This window comes from Acomys minous (genome assembly GCF_964271855.1).
Source record: "Acomys minous genome assembly, chromosome: 14".
NCBI classification, from domain to species: domain Eukaryota; kingdom Metazoa; phylum Chordata; class Mammalia; order Rodentia; family Muridae; genus Acomys; species Acomys minous.
Window position 1 is genome coordinate 39,690,307 of NC_140496.1, and position 16,917 is coordinate 39,707,223.

Genomic DNA, 16,917 nt, shown 5'->3' on the forward strand with positions numbered 1-16,917 from the left:
TCTCGGGGACCCGGGCCGAGGGGCTCAGCGTAGGGGGCCCTCGCGGCTCCTAGCGCGCCAGCCCCGGGCCCGCGTGGCCAATCAAGGGGTGCGGGCCGACTTGGCGGGGATTGCGAATCTCGGCGGCAGCATGAGGAAGAGGCGGCGAGGACTGATGCCCCAAAGGCCGGGAGCCCCGAGGCGCCTTCCTTGGCCCCGGGCCTCGCTTGCGTTCTCCGGTGCCCTCCTGGTCATTCGGGGACGCGGAGAGAGAGCAAGCCGGGCGCCCCCTCCCCGCCCAGGGCCCAGGCCGAGCTCCCGGTCCGGGCCCCCGCACTTCCTGCCGGCTCCACCGAGGCCAGCTGGGCAGGGAGCCTCGCCAGGAGTTCATTGTCTGTGCCTAGCCGGCGGGATGCTGGTCCCCAGGGGAGCGCAGCGGCTGCTGTGAGCGCCCCTCGGAGCAGGGCGTCCGGTACCACCCGGGCAGCCGCGCCGCGGGCACCAAGGCTGTCTTCCGTACCGAGTCCCCAGGGTGCGCACGTTTGTGAGGAGCTATAGATAGCCAAGTACACACAACCCCCTTGCTTTCTATTTCCTCGGGGAGCCCCAGGTTTGAAGGGACCCCTGGAGAGCAGATGCCTCAGGGAGAGGCTGAGCGAGGGCCTCAGCTCCTCCCTGTCCCTTTCCCCCTCCCCAGCTAGCTTCTGCAGGCATGGCCTGCTGCTTTGTACCCATTCCAGCCCCTGCCTGGGGAGCATTGGGAGATAGATGAAACAGGATCAGGAGGAGAGTGCCCGTGGAGCCTGAAGTCCTGAGGCCCTTATCCTGGTCCATCTCCCCTGATGACCTCTGGCCACAGCCCAACTCTGCTCTGAAAAGTTCATTTCCTTGAGGCTTAAGCGGGAAGGCGTTGGGGCCCGGCTCCCTTCCTGCCAGTCTTGCTTCTGGTTGGAATTGCTGGTGCTGAATCTGCACCACGTGGGTTTCGAGACACTTTGCTTCTCCTTCCTTCTAGAGCCCCAGAAGAGTCCGGGCCCACTTGGCCCCACCGAGAGACCCCTTCCCGTGGGCTTAACTCTCAGTGCCGGCTCCTTTCTTTCATTGAGAGAAGTTGCTGTAGCTGGGCCGGGGCCCATCCAGCTTTCCAATCTGGGGCAGTCTGACTTGCTCCCTAGAACTGGAGGTTCCAGAGGGTTCTGATTGTGGGACAAGGAGGCCAGAAGAGAAGATTCCCAGAAGACGTCAGGGAAGAAGAGAATAGAAAGAAGAGCTTTGCAGTTTGAAATAATATTTGATTTCTTTCCTCTTTCCCCGGCTAACTGCTCAGTTCTTGGAGAGGCACTTAAAGCAACCCAGAAGAAAAGTAGAACTGGAATTGCTGGGGAGGGAAGCAGTTTGCTTAGCCGAGGCAGTTAGTTTTGAGTTAAACCTATGTAGGGAAGCAGATTGTGTGTGCGTTTGTGCGTGTAGATGCGAAGCTTGTCCACCTATAATTTGGTGTCTGTGTCTCCAAACCATTTATTTTAGGAGGCAGGCCACAGAAAGCAAAGGTAGGGCAGATCACAGCAAACAGATGGGTGGGTGTTTTCAGAGTTGCCTGAACCGAATTCCAAAAACACTCCCTTGGATCACAGAGAAAGAACTAGGATTGAGCTTCAGCGTTTCGTGAAACGATCCTTGAAATGATTTTTTTAAAAAAAATGAGTGTCTATCCCTAAATATATGTGTTTCTATGTAGCAGACAGTTCAAGCAGTGATGTGATGATGGGCAGAGACTGCAAAGTGGCTGGCAGACCAGCAGAAATGTCTTGAGAAGTTGCACAGGACATCAGCTTTTCCATCCTTGGAGTCTGAAGGACCCTTGCCTCCCTCCTGACTGTCCCCAGGGCTCTTTTCCAAAAGCTGCTCCAGCCCTTTTCTCTCAGCACTTTACCTTTTAGTACCTTTCCTGAGGCGAAGACCATGGTGATGCGGCCACTTATCAAGAGAGGAATTTAAGAGAGAAGATAGTTTGAATAGATAAGAATTACAATAGGGGGAAGATGTATTGCCTCTCAAGAACTGCCCCTTCTCTCTCAAGCAGTATTCCAAAGTGTGCACGGCTCCCTCCACACCGTGGGTTTGAACCAACAGGGTCTTCACCTCTAAAGATGCTTGAAGGTGCTTCTTAAGGAAGGAACAGCGGTTGCCTTTTACAATGTATTTTATTCTACTTTAAGTCTACTGCTGTGTGTCAGAGCTGGTGTACAGGCATTGTGGACCTCCCCCAGCCTGGAGTATTCTGCTGTGAAAGTCGCTTGACCGTAATTTGTAATTGATCTCAGAAATATGAAAGCCCGTAGCAGGAAGGAAAGACAGAAATGTAACAATTTTGAATGAATGCTCAGAAGGTGTGATTTGAAAGAGTGGGCTTTGAAAATCAAACAAGCCTCAGGGGTCACTTCCCACTCTGGACACAACCTCCCTCTGGAGTGGGGTCACTTGTCCCCTCAGGATGTTTGTCCTTCTTTGGAAAGCTCGGCTCTATAGGGAGGATGCCCAACAAATGGGGGAGGGGGGTGCCGAGGCAGGAGGGCAGGAGTGAGGCCTGCTTTTCAAAAGCCTTGTGATTTTGTAAAAAAAAAAAAAAAAAAAAAAAAACAAAACCTCCAAACCACCCAACAAATTCATAAATGCTACAAAAGTCACATTTTCTGACCGATTTTCCTTTTTTTTTTTTTTTTTTTTTGTATGCCTGTCCTGGTGGTGTGGCAGTTGCAACAATTTGTTTCCTTTGATGATTTTGGCCTCATTCCCTAGGCTGTTGCCATCTCACTCACTGATGCTATTTTGGCCGATGATACCAGGTAGTTTGGTATCCATTACTAGCAGGTCTCTCTGTCACTCAACATTAAGGAGACCCGTCCCCCTTCTTCAGCAGACAACACCTCTTCATTTCTGTAGAAAATGAATACATCCCCCCTCCTCAGTTAAAAACTTTTTAATAATTTAGCCTATTGTTGATTTTCTCTGTTTTGGCAACTGTCTGTTAGTTAATTACAGTTCTTAATATTAATTAGCCTTTAGGCTGTATCCATGAGCCCCGCCCCCACTCCCCCCCATCCAAAATGGCCAGGAGTGACTTCTGTACTTCCTTTCTTTGTCTTCTTTTGCCAGCCCGAGCACCTTAGAAGTCCATCTTAGGCATTTGGTGGTCTAGGGACTTGGGAGCAGTGTAGTTCACCATTGTGCCTGTTTCCATGGAAATAATTGAGATGTAATAAACAGAGGCGTTCTGAGGTTACAGGTTTCTTGATTCAGCAGAGACCACACACAAGTGTAAATGGTTGAGATTTGTTTGGCTAAATGTACCTGATCTTGCAGGAAGGGCAAGGCAAATCCTTTGTAGATTCCTTAGCCTTTTCTGGGTTCAGGTAGATGACATTTGAATCCTAATATTTAATTCCTTTCCACGCCAATTAAGTTTCTAATTCTCAGCTTTGGAAGGGCCTGTTTCATTCGAGGAAATTTCCTTTATGTTTAGTAATTGCTGTTTGGGTTCTTACACCTGTTTTCCTTGCAAGAAAAACTTAATAAGCAATAAAATAAGATAACTATGTGCCTCTGGCAGGAGAATCTCGCTAAATGTTTAACTGTGAGGTGTCTGGTATGCATTTGCCAGGAAAGGTGCAAGATGCCGGTGACTTTGCAGTCATAAAGCAATTCAGTAGAAGAACCAGCCAGCCCTGGCAGTGTTGTGGCATGTTAACAGAGGAGGAGGAGGACCACAGGAGGAAGAAACTGGAGCACAGCGTCCTAAAGTGCCGCGTTCCTGGCTGGAGACAGAGAGAAGGCTGGAGATCTGGTTCAGTCTAATAGAAAGTTGCAACAATTGCTGTATCGGTAGCCAGCTCTTAAGCTGGTGGCTGTGGAATTCTTCCCCTGATGTTGGATTTAATAGTCTGGCAATTAGATGCATTGATTTCTCTTAACTGTTCATTTGGATGTGTAAACGAAAGGAGCCCACCACTGAGGCTGTGGTGCAGGCTTGCGGCCTGGCTCTCTGGAAGGTTGCTTTGGGGGGTGGGGTGGATGGGTGTGTGTGTGTGTGTGTGTGTGTGTGTGTGTGTGTGTGTGTGTGAGAGAGAGAGAGAGAGAGAGAGAGAGAGAGAGAGAGAGAGAGAGAGAGAGGGAATGAATCCTCAAGGGAGCATTGGGATGACTTCTTTTAAATTTTCTGTCATCTTGTAACCAAATGAAGCGCACCTGTTGTTTCAATACTGTCTAGCTAGAACAAAGGTGTCCATTTTTTTTAATGGGATGAGTGAAAACACCTTTGTCTGCCAGAGGTGCTTTTGGCTTAGCATTTCTGTGTCCGGGTTAGAAGGAAATACATCCTGTTGCTACATTGTCTATCAGGTGTCAGAGGGGCCAGTCACACCACCTGGGCTCTTCCCTCCCCTCCCTCTATCACAATCGTGCAAGCTCTGTGCAGGCGTGGAGCCTTTGAGGGTCAGGAGCACCATCGTTTGCTCTCTGGTTGGCTGGTGGCCGGGTGGCTTAGTTTGGGAAACGTACGGATAATAAGCTCTCGTGAGCTTTTGCCTGGTTCCCTTGCTGTCTTTGGATCTGCAGTTTTGTATGTCACCAACGGCAGATCCACAGGCATTAAAACTGTCTTGAAATCCTGGAATTGAAGGTGGCTAGGTTTCCTTGTGGCTGGATCCTTTTTTGCCAAGGTGAGAAAGTAGGTTTAGGACCTCATCTTGTATACATCCCGCACAAAACAAGCCTGGCCCTTGGTACAAGACTATTGCTTTCATGCCTTGAAACATTTGCCCTTAGGATTCCTTCAGATGTGTGGGTCTAATGTGCAGACTTTCTTGGGCGCCTTATTCCTATGGGAAGTTGGGAAAATTCACATATATGTTTGCTGGCAAATTTGACAATTTCTGCAAATACCTATCTGCTTGTAAGGGCATTATATGCATAGAGTCCTATGAGTTTTGTTCCCAAAATGACTTGACAAATCCTGGGTTGGTTATATCTTGCTTGAAGTTTTCTGGCAGTGGCTATTGGCCTTCTAAGCTTGCTGTGGGCTCCGGAAAGGGTGAAATGAGTGGGAGAAATGAGAATGGAAACTTCTGATTTCTAGCTTACCTGCCAGGGTCTGGGGCAGCCAACGATTGAGGCTGTACACTCAGTAAATAAAAATACTTTACCTCTTTCGAGGATGCCAATTAGCTGATTGCCCCTCATGGCTGTCTTTAAGGGAATGGTGCTTTACCTATCTTCTCGTACAAAGGTTTGATTTTTAATGTCTTGTGAAAAGGATTCTCTTTGTCTTGATTGATGTCAGGAATAAAAGCATGATGGTAATATCCCTCTGAAAGCTATTGTATTGTCAGGCCTGGCTGACAGCAGGAGGGCCTCCCAGCGTTATAGATTAGTGCTGTGAAAACACTGACATTTTCTTTGTTACACTGCTGTTGTTGTACTTGCAAAGTCAATTACACAATGTCAGCTCAGTTACCGAGTTGACTTTGGAAGTAGCGATGTTTTTCATTCTCTTTTTAAAGATATAATTTTCCTTTGTTGTTGTTGTTGTTGTTTTGTTTTCTTTTTTAACCTGTCTTCCTCTATGGTTACCTCCCCTCTCTTGTGCACCGCTGCCACACACACCGCCCCCCCCCCCAATAGATTCAGCTAGACATACATTCTGGTTTCATTTGTGACAAGTCACAGTCAGAGACTGCCACATGGTTATTTTGGAATCCTGCTCATTCATATTTCTGTGGCTTCTTATTGCTACAGTAGCAACCAAGACACAAAGAGCAAACAAATGAGATTAAAGTGTTGATAATTAATCTCTTATCAAGTGCATTGTTTTCTGGATTGGGGGGGGGTCATTGAAGTTGGCAAAATCAGCTTTCTTCCCTTTTCTTTTTGATCTGAGTCTGTAGCTGAGCTTGGTTCTTAGGTCCATAGGACCCTGGTAAAAGGCTTTATTTAATTACTTTTTCCTTTTTCTTTTTCTTTTGTTAACAAGATTTTTCTACATGGCCCTGGCTGTCCTGGAACTTACTCTGTACATCAGGCTGGCCTTGAACTCACGGAGGTCCACATGCCTTTGCCTCCTGAGTGATGGGCTTAAAAGCGTGTACCACCACAGCCCACACTAATTTTTTTTTGTAAAGACTGGATCTTGTTGTGTGGCCTTCTGCCTTAATTAACCTTCTAAGTACTGAGATTATAGGTTCCTGCCTCTACTTCTGGTTGACAAATACTGGTTGACAAGTATCTGTAAGCACTTGGCCGTTGGCGCTTGAGTTTGGATAGCATAGTGTCAGAGTAGAGGGGTCTCATTGGAGAGTCACGTACTTTCCCTCATTGCCACCACAGAGGGCCCACGGAATTCTGAGGTGGTCTCATGAAGTGGTTGCAGCCTTTTCTGGATACAGGAGGACTTGTCGTCCTCTTTGCAGTGTTGGAATCTTTCTGAGGAGGTGGAAAGCTTTGGTGTGGCTGTCCACAGTATTCTCCCATCTCACCATCCCCGGCTTCCCTTCAGTTCCCTAATCTGGTCATGGAAGAGACAGGCACCTGTCTGTGGAGGCTTGTGGGAGCTTTGCCTCACTGTTGTCTGGCAGGGGGACCGCCTTGTGAGGAGCTGCCACTGTCCTGGACTCCAGAGGACAGGGAGGGATCCATCAGGAAGGTCTGTCCTAGGACTCTAATTGTGGGCCCCCGAAGTTGTTATGAACCACCAGACAAGAGCCAGGATTCGCCAGCAATTTGTCAGGACTAATTTTGTTTTTCTCCAATAATTGAAAATTAATGTCTTGAAGTGAAAGCAGATGTTCATGTCATCTTCTGAATTGGGATATAAAATGGGGCTCTGCGGATGTGCTCACTAATTTAACAGCCATTTTTCTCTCTTAGATAATGGGGGTGTTGGGGCTGATATCACTTAAGGGCCGGGACTAGCTGAGAGAAAGAGAGTGAGAGAGGAGGAGGAACGTGTGAAGCATTCCTGTGTTCCTGGGGGGTTCCTTTTGGAGGGAGAACACTAAGTGAAAGGGCCGTGGGACTTCTAGAGCTTGTTGTTTTGGCAGTTCCTGCCTGCAAGACAGTTTGGGGCGTTGTGTGGGGACTGTAAGAGAAACTGTGGCCTGGGGAAGAGTCTGACTTCCTGCAGACTTGTGGCTTTCCTATTGTGTGAGTAAAATTGATTAAGATTGCAAATTAGTGGCTCACCATCCCCAGAGGCAGAGGCAGGAGGATCTCTGAGAGTTCTAGGGCAACTTGCTCATATAGCAGGTTTGAGGAAGCCCCCCCCCCCTTTTTTTTTTTCTTTAAAGAAAGAGACTGGAGAAATGCCTCTGCGGTGAGGCGCACTGGCTGCTCTTCCAGAGGACACAGGTTCAATTCCCAGCACCCACAGGTCAGCTCACAACTGTCTGACTCCGACACACACACACACACATACACACACACACACACACACACACACACATGCATGACAGGTAAAACACCAATGTACATAAATTAAATAAATTAATTTTGTTAAAAGAGAGAGAGAAAGATTGCAGATTATGGACCCAGGCCTAGAAAGGTTCATCTGATTGGTCTGCGAAGTTTTTTAACTTTATTTATTTATTTATTTATTTATTTATTTATTTATTTATTTATGACAGGGTTTCTCTGTGTAGCCTTGGCTGCCCTGGACTCGCTTTGTAGACCAGGCTGGCCTTGAACTCAACATCAATCTGCCTGCCTCTGCCTACCGAGTGGTGGCGTGAGCCACCATGCCTGGTGGGTGGTCTGCGAAGTTTTTAAAGGATTGTAAAATAGGGCTGGCGTGATGGCTTAGTGAGTAAAGGTACTTTCCACCAAACCAGATGACCTGAGTTCAATCCCTAGGACTCCTCACATGGTGGAAGGCAAGAATCAATTCCAGCAAGTTGTCCTCTGACCTCCACAAATGTGCCTTGTGCACCAACCCCAAACAAACAGATGCGATCTGGAAAGATTATGAAACTGTAAAGTCAGTAAAGTTTGCCATCGTAGTATTTATAAGGGATTAGTATGCACCACACGGGGTTCTTTGGCCATCACTGTGATCTTTTCATTTATCGCTATTGCAGTGTGGGTTGGAGGTCTGTAGTCTGGAAGGTGACATTGTGTTGGGTCAGGGGCTACCGAGTGGTCTGGTGGCCATTGTCCAGATTACAGCGTTTGCCTTGTCCTCAGGGATCCCGCATTCCTGGTTGAGTCTGACTAGACCAGGAGTCAAGGTAGGCCACAGCTCAGATCCCAGAACTTGCAAGGACCCAGACAATCCTAGCCTGCCTCCCTCCCTCCCTCCCTCCCTCCCACCCTCCCTCCCTCTCTCCTCCTTCCCTCCCCCCCCCCCCCCGCCCCCTCTCTCTCCAGATTGGCTCACCTCAGAAGGGAGGAACAGCTCCTTGGAATGGCTGCTCTGAATCTTTTTTTTTTTTTTTTTTTCTCGAGACAAGGTTTCTCTGTGTAGCCTTGGCCATCCTGGACTCACTTTTTAGACCAGCGATCCGCCTGCCTCTGCCTCCCGAGTGCTGGGATTAAAGGCGTGCGCCACCACGCCTGGCTCTCTGCTCTGAAAGTTCCAACCTATGCACACTGGTGCAGAGCTGTCGGGTAGTCGGGGCGGGGCTGGGGCGGGGCAGGGGCGGGGCGTACTTTTTCTACCACTGCCTTTCCTATAATTGAGATTAGCCCTTTCAGTACGTGGACAGGATTATTTTGTGCAGCACTGTCATTTCTGTCCTGTTCTGAGGTTTATTTTACTTCTTCTGTTGATCCTAATTAAATAAAACACACTGCCCCTCTGACTCCTATAATATCCAATTTTACTTGCCCGAAGGCAGAGTGATTGCTATCTGGATTTCATGAAGGGACCCGACACGGCTGGACAAGACACCCAGGTGGGGGTGGTTACCGCCTTGACCTTAGACCCTTGATGCAGGTGCTGTGGGGCCTTGCAGCTACCAAGATATTTCTGGTTCCAGAGCAGGAGTTAGAGCTCTGTCCCTAACCCCCAGGGGCGACAGGATGGCACTTAGGGAGGGTAGAAGCAGTCAACTCCTGGGGTTCTCCAGGGAGAGAGGGTGCAGGAGGAGAGCAGGGTCCCAGAGGAGACAGATGGAAAGAGGGGCTCTGGAGGCTACAGAGTGCTGTGCCACTGGGGGCCTGTGAGCAGTGCCCAAGGTAGCACCTCTGTACATACTCCGTTGCTCCTCCTGGAGGAGTCAGCCAGTCAGGCCTTGTATGTGCTAGGAAGTTTCCGGCCTTTCCTATTTTACCTTTGGGTCCCTCCATCCAGAAGGTCGGTAGATGAAGAGCAACCTTGGATTCAAACTCATCTTTATATGTTTCTAGCATCCTTAGTCTCATCCAGCCTGGACTGGTACACTTTGGCTCTCACGGAGGGCAACTCTTTCTGCACAAACATGCGTTTGGTTCTAACTGTAGAGCTGTCTGCCTCTAACGTAGCTGTGGTAGTCTCGGTTCTGTTTCCCAGGGCTACCGTCCTTAGTCCTCAGAGCCAGCCCTTTTGAGAGATGACAGCATCCATCTTGCCTTATTCAGGAGAGAGAATCCACCGAGACGTGGACACACCGTTGGGCGTGTGGGGGCTCTGTACTCATTTATACGTGATCTTCACCTGGTTGCCTGGATTGTGGGTCTGAAAACCTAGGACTGGGCAAATGTGTTGGCTGTTAATGGGGTTACATATGAACGGGTGACCAGTGAGTGGGTAGTGAAGACACGTGTGGGAAGTGTGTAAATGAGTTAATCAGTGCGTGAGTGAGCAAGTGAGGAGGGGTGGGCTGCTGGGGCACACAGTGTGGTGAGGCCTGAGCAGGACTTCCTGGCCTCCATGTCTGAGGCAGGTCCTGCGTCCTCCCTACCTTCCCAGCCTCTGCCACTGTGAGCCTTCTGCCTGTTGAAGCTGGGAGTGCCTGGTGCCATTTCCCCTCCATTCCTGGCCCCCTTGTTCTTACATACCTTAGAAGTGAGAGCTTAGCGTGCGATTTCTTTTTAAGCAACAGTTTTATGTAAAGCGGACTGCTTGACCCGAGCACACGCCTCATGCTACCCATGCTGAACTGCCACAGAGCTGCAGGGGTCAGAGAGGAAGTGGCCTGTTTGGTTCGGGGCTAGCCAGGGCTCTCCAGTTCAGTCCCACTGGGGGCCTACAGGACTGACTCTTCTTGTCGTCAGGGTTTGCCTCAGGAGCAGGGGCAGGAGTGAGGGAGGGGTGGGGTTGAAGCGAAGAGCATGAGCAGTGATGGCGTGACGTCCTGTCGGTTGTCTAGGATAGAAAAGAAAGGTCCCCTTTCCTGAAGGTAAACCTGGCTTCTTTCATCACGGCATGAGGGAGATTCTAGAACGTACACTGAGACCTTGGGCAAGGCAGTTTCTTGTCTGTGTCTGTTTCCGGCTTGCAGAAGGGTATGGGACTCATTGCATTGTTATTGTATGTGTTGTGCAGTGGAATTGAACCCACAGCCCTGTACCCAGGGCCTTGCACGTGCTAGACAGGTGCTGTATACACTGAGCCACACCCCCAGCTCTGGTTTGTTTGTTTTTTTGGTGACTGTTTTGCTCTGTAGCCAGCCAGGCTGACCTTGAACCCCAGCTCTTCACGCTTCAGCCTCCGGAGCGCTGGGGTTATAGGCGTGTGCCGCTGCGTGCAGCCTACGTATAGTTTTTAATTCGTGAAAGGAGGAAAAATGAATGATTTGGTAGTGATGAGTCCAAAAGGATTGTTCTGGGGAATTCTGCAGTGGGCAACCGGTCTTGTCCTGCCCTCCTGCCTTTTTGGAGGCTGAGGAGTGTAAGAGGCAAGAGAAGACGGACGGCCTAGGGCCTGACAGTGGTGTGTGAGTGTGTTCAGAACCTGAGACTCTAGAGTTTGTGATGGTGCTTGTGCCAGCAATGTAGACAATTTTGGCCTGGGGCTTGGCCAAGTGTCACTGAAGTTGGTTCTCTCCGTGCCTTTTTAATCCAGGGGGTGACAAAGGTGCAGAATGGCCAGGCCATACCCATGTCCATCCAGGGCCATGGGGAGGACACAGGCGTGGTCAGTGCTGTACAACCGCATCCCATTTGTTCTTCTAAATGGTTCTCGTAGCAGCTTCATGGGTGATTTCTGTTCTAGAGACCTGTAAACCTCAGCCCTGAAGTGCCCTGGCCAAGGTCATTCAGAAGAACCAGCATTTGAGGAAAAATCTTAGCCTACTGCAGAGCCAAAGCCAGTGGCTACTAGCTTTATAATTACACCAGCGGCCCTGGGAAGTAGTAGACAATCTGCCTTCTCTTAGGGCTGCAGAAGCTCCTACCTCCGTAGCAACAGGGGTTAGCCCCGCTTCCACTATTCTGTCGACTGCCTTTTGGGCTGGCTGTGCTCACATTTTAAAAAGAAAGTAAAAGATTCCTGAGCTGGTGGTGGTTGCACTCGCCTTTAATGCCCGCACTTGGGAGGAAGAGGCAGCTGGATCTTTGTGAGTTCAAGGCCAGCTTGGTCTACAGAGTGAGTCCAGGACACCAGGGCTACAGAGAAAACCCTGTCTTAAAAACAAAACAAAACAAACAACCAAACAAAAGATTTCTGAATTTTAACATAATTTTTTTCTTCCTAGTGACAGTGGCTGTTATCTTTATACCCATATTTTTTCAAGACATTTATAACTTCCTCACAAACACACAGATACTGTCTTATGCTGCCTGACTATACCGCCTCTTATTTATTATTTTCACATAGCAGTGGGGCTTGGTTGCACAGTTTTTTTTTTTTCCCTTAGACACCAGAAGTAGCAACACAACCTGGGACCATAGTGCAGAAATTTTGAAGATAAGGTCCCAGGTTAGTCTTTCTTTCTTTCTTTCTTTCTTTTTTTTTTTTTTTTTTTTAGATTTATTTATTATGTATACACTGCTCTGCCTGCTTGTACACCTGCAGGCCCGAAGAAGGCATCAGATCTCATTATAGATGGTAGTGAGCCATCATGTGGTGGCTGGGAATTGAACTCAGGACCTCTGGAAGAGCAGTCAGAGCTCTTAACCACTGAGCCATCTCTCCAGCCCCCTAGTCTTTCTTTTAAAGCTTCCTGTAAATTGAATGTACAGCCGGGGCTAACGGCTGTTAGCATGGAAGTTACTACCGTGTTAGTGTTGTACATCCCCGCATTGACAGCCGGAAGGCACGGGAGTTCATGTACAGTCCTCTGCTGGTGGAGGTGTAATCGCCTCCAGTGTTTCGCTGGTAACGGCAATGTAGGGAGCACCCTCACTTACACATTTTTGTGTTCTCGTTTGAACATTTCTTAGACAAGATCTCTAGAGGTGGGATAGCTGGGTGGAGGAATATTCGCTTGAAAAATTGTGTAGCTATTTCCAAAGTGACTTGCAAACATCACACCAGCTCACCCACCACTAACTGGTGTGTCAAGGCCCGTTTCACCTCATCCTTCCCCAAACAGGACCCCCCCCCCCCCCCCCGCGCCTTGTTTTGTTTTCCTTTTGCCAAGCAGACAGCCGAGAAACCACACATTGTTTTCCTTTGCACTTGGTTTATTAGTGAAGTTTCTCATGTTTATGGGCACTGCTTGGGGTGTGGCATTGTTTTCTCTCCCTGAGTCCTTTAGTCTCCTGCCCCTCCCCCATCTCCTTTTTCCTTCTCCTCATCTATCCATTCTTCCTGGTACATCCTTAGCATCTCACCTAGGAGGATTCAGAGGGATCTAGGTGCAAGGCATGCTGGGAAAGGTCTGAAACCCTGGAATCAAGACACAGGGCAGCCGGGGGGGGGGGGGGGGAGAGAGAGAGAGACAGAGAGAGAGAGAGAGAGACAGAGAGAGAGAGAGAGAGAGAGAGAGAGAGAGAGAGAGAGAGAGAGAGAGAGAGAGAGGCACAGGCCTTGGGCTGCGGTGGAGTAGACAAGGGAGTTCCTTTGATAGGAGAATGGGCAGAATCCAGCATTTTATTTGTGCCTTGAGGATGGGATCACACCGCCAGGAGTAACTAACACCTAATGGATGTTTGTATATAGTCACAAACTGCGCCTGTTAGAGGCAGAGTTTGAATGTCCTTGAGTCTGGGCACTCACTTTGTCTGCCTAGGTGAGACCTTGGGCTAGCCTTTTTCTGAGCAATAAGAATTCTTTGTTTTTTGTTTGTTTTGTTTTGTTTTTAAAGACAAGAATTTCTCTGTCTAGCCCTGGCCATCTTGGATCTTACTTGGTAGACCAGGCTGGCCTCGAACTCACGGAGATCCGCCCGCCTCTGCCTCCCAAGTGCTGGGATTAAAGACGTGCGCCAGCATGCCTGGCGCAATAAGTATTCTTAATAATGAGCCTTAATCATGACTCCTTGGCAGAGCACCCTTCTCCTGAGGATGGTCAGAAATGCCCAGAAAGCTGCACATCAGGTGTCCAAGGTTGTGTAGTCACCTTGTCACAGAATTGTGCCTGGGGGAAGAGCAAGGGCATCCTGGGAGCTTGCTGCTGTGCTGACCAAAGGCTGTCTTCTCCTCCTCCCTGTAGATTGTTCCCTTGATGGCTGGCCCAGGCACAGGAAACTTTTGTTGGGCGAGCAGGGCATTGCCACAGAATGGGTGGTGTGTGCTCTTGCACACAGATCCCTGTGTTCCTGTGAGTGTGCGTGCGTGCATGTGAATGTCTGTTTTCTCAGCATGTTTCCTCGAGTATGCCTCTGTCTTTGTGCACGTGTGTCAGAGTTGAGGCATGTGCATGTCTGACGTACCCTCGGGTGCCATCAGCCTGGGGTGGAGGCTGCTCTCAGCAGTGATGGGCTTTGTGTGTGGCTTCTCTGTAGCTGCCCTTTAGGTGTTCTGGAGCACTTCCTGTGTGCCCAGCACTGTGCCTGGCTGAATCCTATTGCAAATACAAAGAGGCAAGCACCCTCCCCCCCCCCCCCTTTATTTTTTGAGACAGGGTTTCTCTGTGAAGCCTTGGCTGTCCTGGACTTGCTTTGTAGACCAGGCTGTCCTCGAACTCACAGAGATCCGCCTGCCTCTGCCTCCTGAGTGCTGGGATTAAAGGCATGTGCCACCATGTCTGGCCTGCAAATCCTTCACTTAATGCCCTTTGAGTGTTTATAAAATCATGGTTATGAGAGTGGTACAATGTCCCCTGTGGCCAGATGCAACTTGGTAACACTGGATTTAGTTAGAGCTAGAACTTTCTTAGATCCCTTGCAATGCTCATGTGAGGGTCTCTCAGAGAGCCTCACGGTTTGTGCTGTCCGCTAGATCTCTTGTTGCGGGGTCTTCTCATGTCGGCTTGGGGGTTTCATGGCGTTTAGGATCCACGCTACTGCTGGTTGTTCATTTGCTCTTTCATGCATCCTGTGTGTTTCCTGATAAGCATGTACTCTAGGCCAGGACTCGATGCCGAGGCTCCAGCAACAGGTGCACGGATAAGTTCACTACAGTGAGAGGGGAGAGGCTTTTGCAAGTATACCAGTCAATAACACAGTTCCTGTTCAGAGGGCAGTGGTGGGGAGAAGCTGTCTGGACAGGACCGTCCTGGGGTGGGGGTGGGGGGGCATGTAGCTAGATGACAGAGATTTCTGATGAGAGGGGGCCTGAAGGGTTTTGCTTCCACAGGGGCTAAGGGAGATTGTGGGAGATGGCAGGGTATCCCTGAGTTCCCTCCCTACTCCTTTTTTTGGGGGGGGGGAGGGGCAGGGCCCTCCCCCAGCTCAGCTACTTTTGTTTTTTTCTGGTGAAATCTAGGCCCCAGAGAGATTCCCTGGGTGATGGGTCAGCTCGACTAAGGGCTGTCCCCAGCAAAAGCTTAGAGTCGCATTCTTGCCCCAGGAACTAAAGTGCCATGTCCTCCACCCCCACCACAGACACACAGGTCTCTCTCAGTATATCTGCCTGATGGGAGGCCTCAGGCCATGACCGGTCCTTTTGAGAACCGTCCAGCAGAGTGTCTCCTCTGTCTGGTCACTTCATTGTCCCCAGCACCTGGCAGTGTAGTCACATTCCAGACTTACTTGACAGATGGGGAAATGAGGCCAGGAGGTCCCTCAATCTCCTTAGAGGCCCAGTCCAGGACCCGGCCCTTCCCCACACCGGGCTGTGACCTGAGGGTAGTGATGTTGATGAGAGAAGCGCCTTGGGTGTGGGGGACACCAGTGACTTACAGGACAAGAGGCAAGGAGTTGGGCCTACTGCAGCCTGTCTGTGGACTTGTCTCAGAGATCTGGGTGCAAGGCTACTAGGGCAGGGACAGGAAGCCTGTTAGCCAGTGCTCGAAAGGGAAGAAGTCATGGGTGGGCAAGAAATGGGAGTGGGGAAGCAGTTGGGGGAAAAGAGGGGGTGGTGGTGGTGAGGTAGGGGGAAGGGATAAGTTGTAGGCGAAGCAGGACCTTGGTTCCAGCGCTCTTTCGGCTTCACGACCCGCGAAAGCCCGGTGGCCTTGGGAACGTGGCCCTTTCGGGGTCTCCACCCTCCTTCCCAAGGAAGGGGGCCCTGGGGCTCCTTTGAGGCGCCGTCCTGGGAACGCGCCGGCTGCCCCCCTAGCCCCCTGCGCTGAGGACTCCATGGCTGCGACGCTGTAACTCAGGGCCTGGGCTTGGCACAAAGCGACCGCGGCGGGGGACTGGCTGGGAAGGCGCGGGCTGCGCTGCTCGCGCGTCGCGGGGTGGGCCCCGCCACTCAGCTGATTCTGCCGCCCTCAGGCCTCAGAGGCCTAGGCCCGGCGGGGGCGGCGTCGCGACCCCTGCAGGGTGCCGGCCGGGGGTGGGTGATGAGCTGCAGCCCGCTGGCCAGATGTGCACCTTAGGGAGTCTTGGGGTCCTGGAGAACGATTGGCCCCTGGCTTCGGGGCGGGGCTTAAGGAGGTCAGAGGCTGCAGCTTGGGCTGTGCATAGTAACACAATCAGTGCCCTCCACTGATTGCTTCTTAGAGGCCAGGGCTGTTTTGAGCACGACACACCAATGTGAGCATCACTGACACCTATGGGCAGGTACCGTGATCATTTGTGCGTTACAGGGGGGCGGCGGTCGCAGCTGAAACATAGGGATGTAAAGTCAATTGCTCAGTGCTGGGCAACTAGGACTAGCCCCTATTTGAAGACAAGCTTGGAGACCACAGAACTATGCTGTGTCTCTGCATTATGCCAGGAATACGTAGATAAGCTGGGCATATGGGCATGGCGTTGCTTTTTATTTTTTGAGCTACAGTCTCATGTATTTCAGGTTGGCCTAGAACTTGCATTATAGCTGAATATGATCTTGAATTTCTGGTCCTCTTGCCTCTACCCTACACATGCTGGGATCACCAACATGTACCAACACACCTAGTTTATGCGGTGCCAGATATCCAAGCTCTGGCTTTGCGCATGCCAGGCAAGCACTACCTAATGGACTACAGTCCCAGCCCTTGAATGCAATTGTCCAAGAGAGCACAGGCAGAAGACCTGCAGGCAGACCGGACTCAGCTAGTTTGCCTCTCAAAATTTCTCTCCCTGCTCATTCAGTAGATGGCTGGTACTGCCTGAGGTGGATGGCCACTTCAGAGGCATTCTGGGTAGCTGCCTTTAGGGAGCTGACAGCGGACTTCACAGTGAGATGGTCAGGCAGAGCACACAGTCCAGCCAATGGCTGGTTCTCACTGGGAGCCTGCTCTCCTTATCTGGGTCCTCTGGGAGGGCCTTACAGAGGAGGTGATGGGCTAGCCGACATGGGAAGATGGGAAGGAACCACAGAGAAAGCAGACAATCTTCTTTGTCTTCGACCCCTGGGCTGCCTTCCTTTGCCTGGGCCCAGCCCTGCTATGGCTAGAAGGAGAAGAAAAAGTCACCGACTCCCCCCTTGAGAACCCGATGGAACAAACTCTGTGGGAACATGGGTTTGCCTGTCTGGAGGGACTGGGACAAGTCTGGG

General features: G+C 50.4%; 1 protein-coding gene across 4 annotated transcripts in view; it reads left to right on the forward strand.

Moving 5' to 3' along the window:
* The window catches only part of ZNF423 (zinc finger protein 423), a 334,889-nt gene that overhangs the window by 28,368 nt on the left and 289,604 nt on the right, over positions 1–16,917 (forward strand). Inside the window, exon 1 of one of the 4 annotated variants that reach the window (XM_084757139.1) lies at positions 67–511. The exons of 2 other annotated variants lie outside the window; for them this stretch is intronic. The gene's annotated coding sequence lies outside the window, so the exon portion shown is untranslated. Of the gene's footprint in view, positions 1–66; positions 512–15,922; positions 15,999–16,917 lie in introns of those variants that run through there. One more of the 4 variants, XM_084757140.1, reaches the window with a different exon arrangement.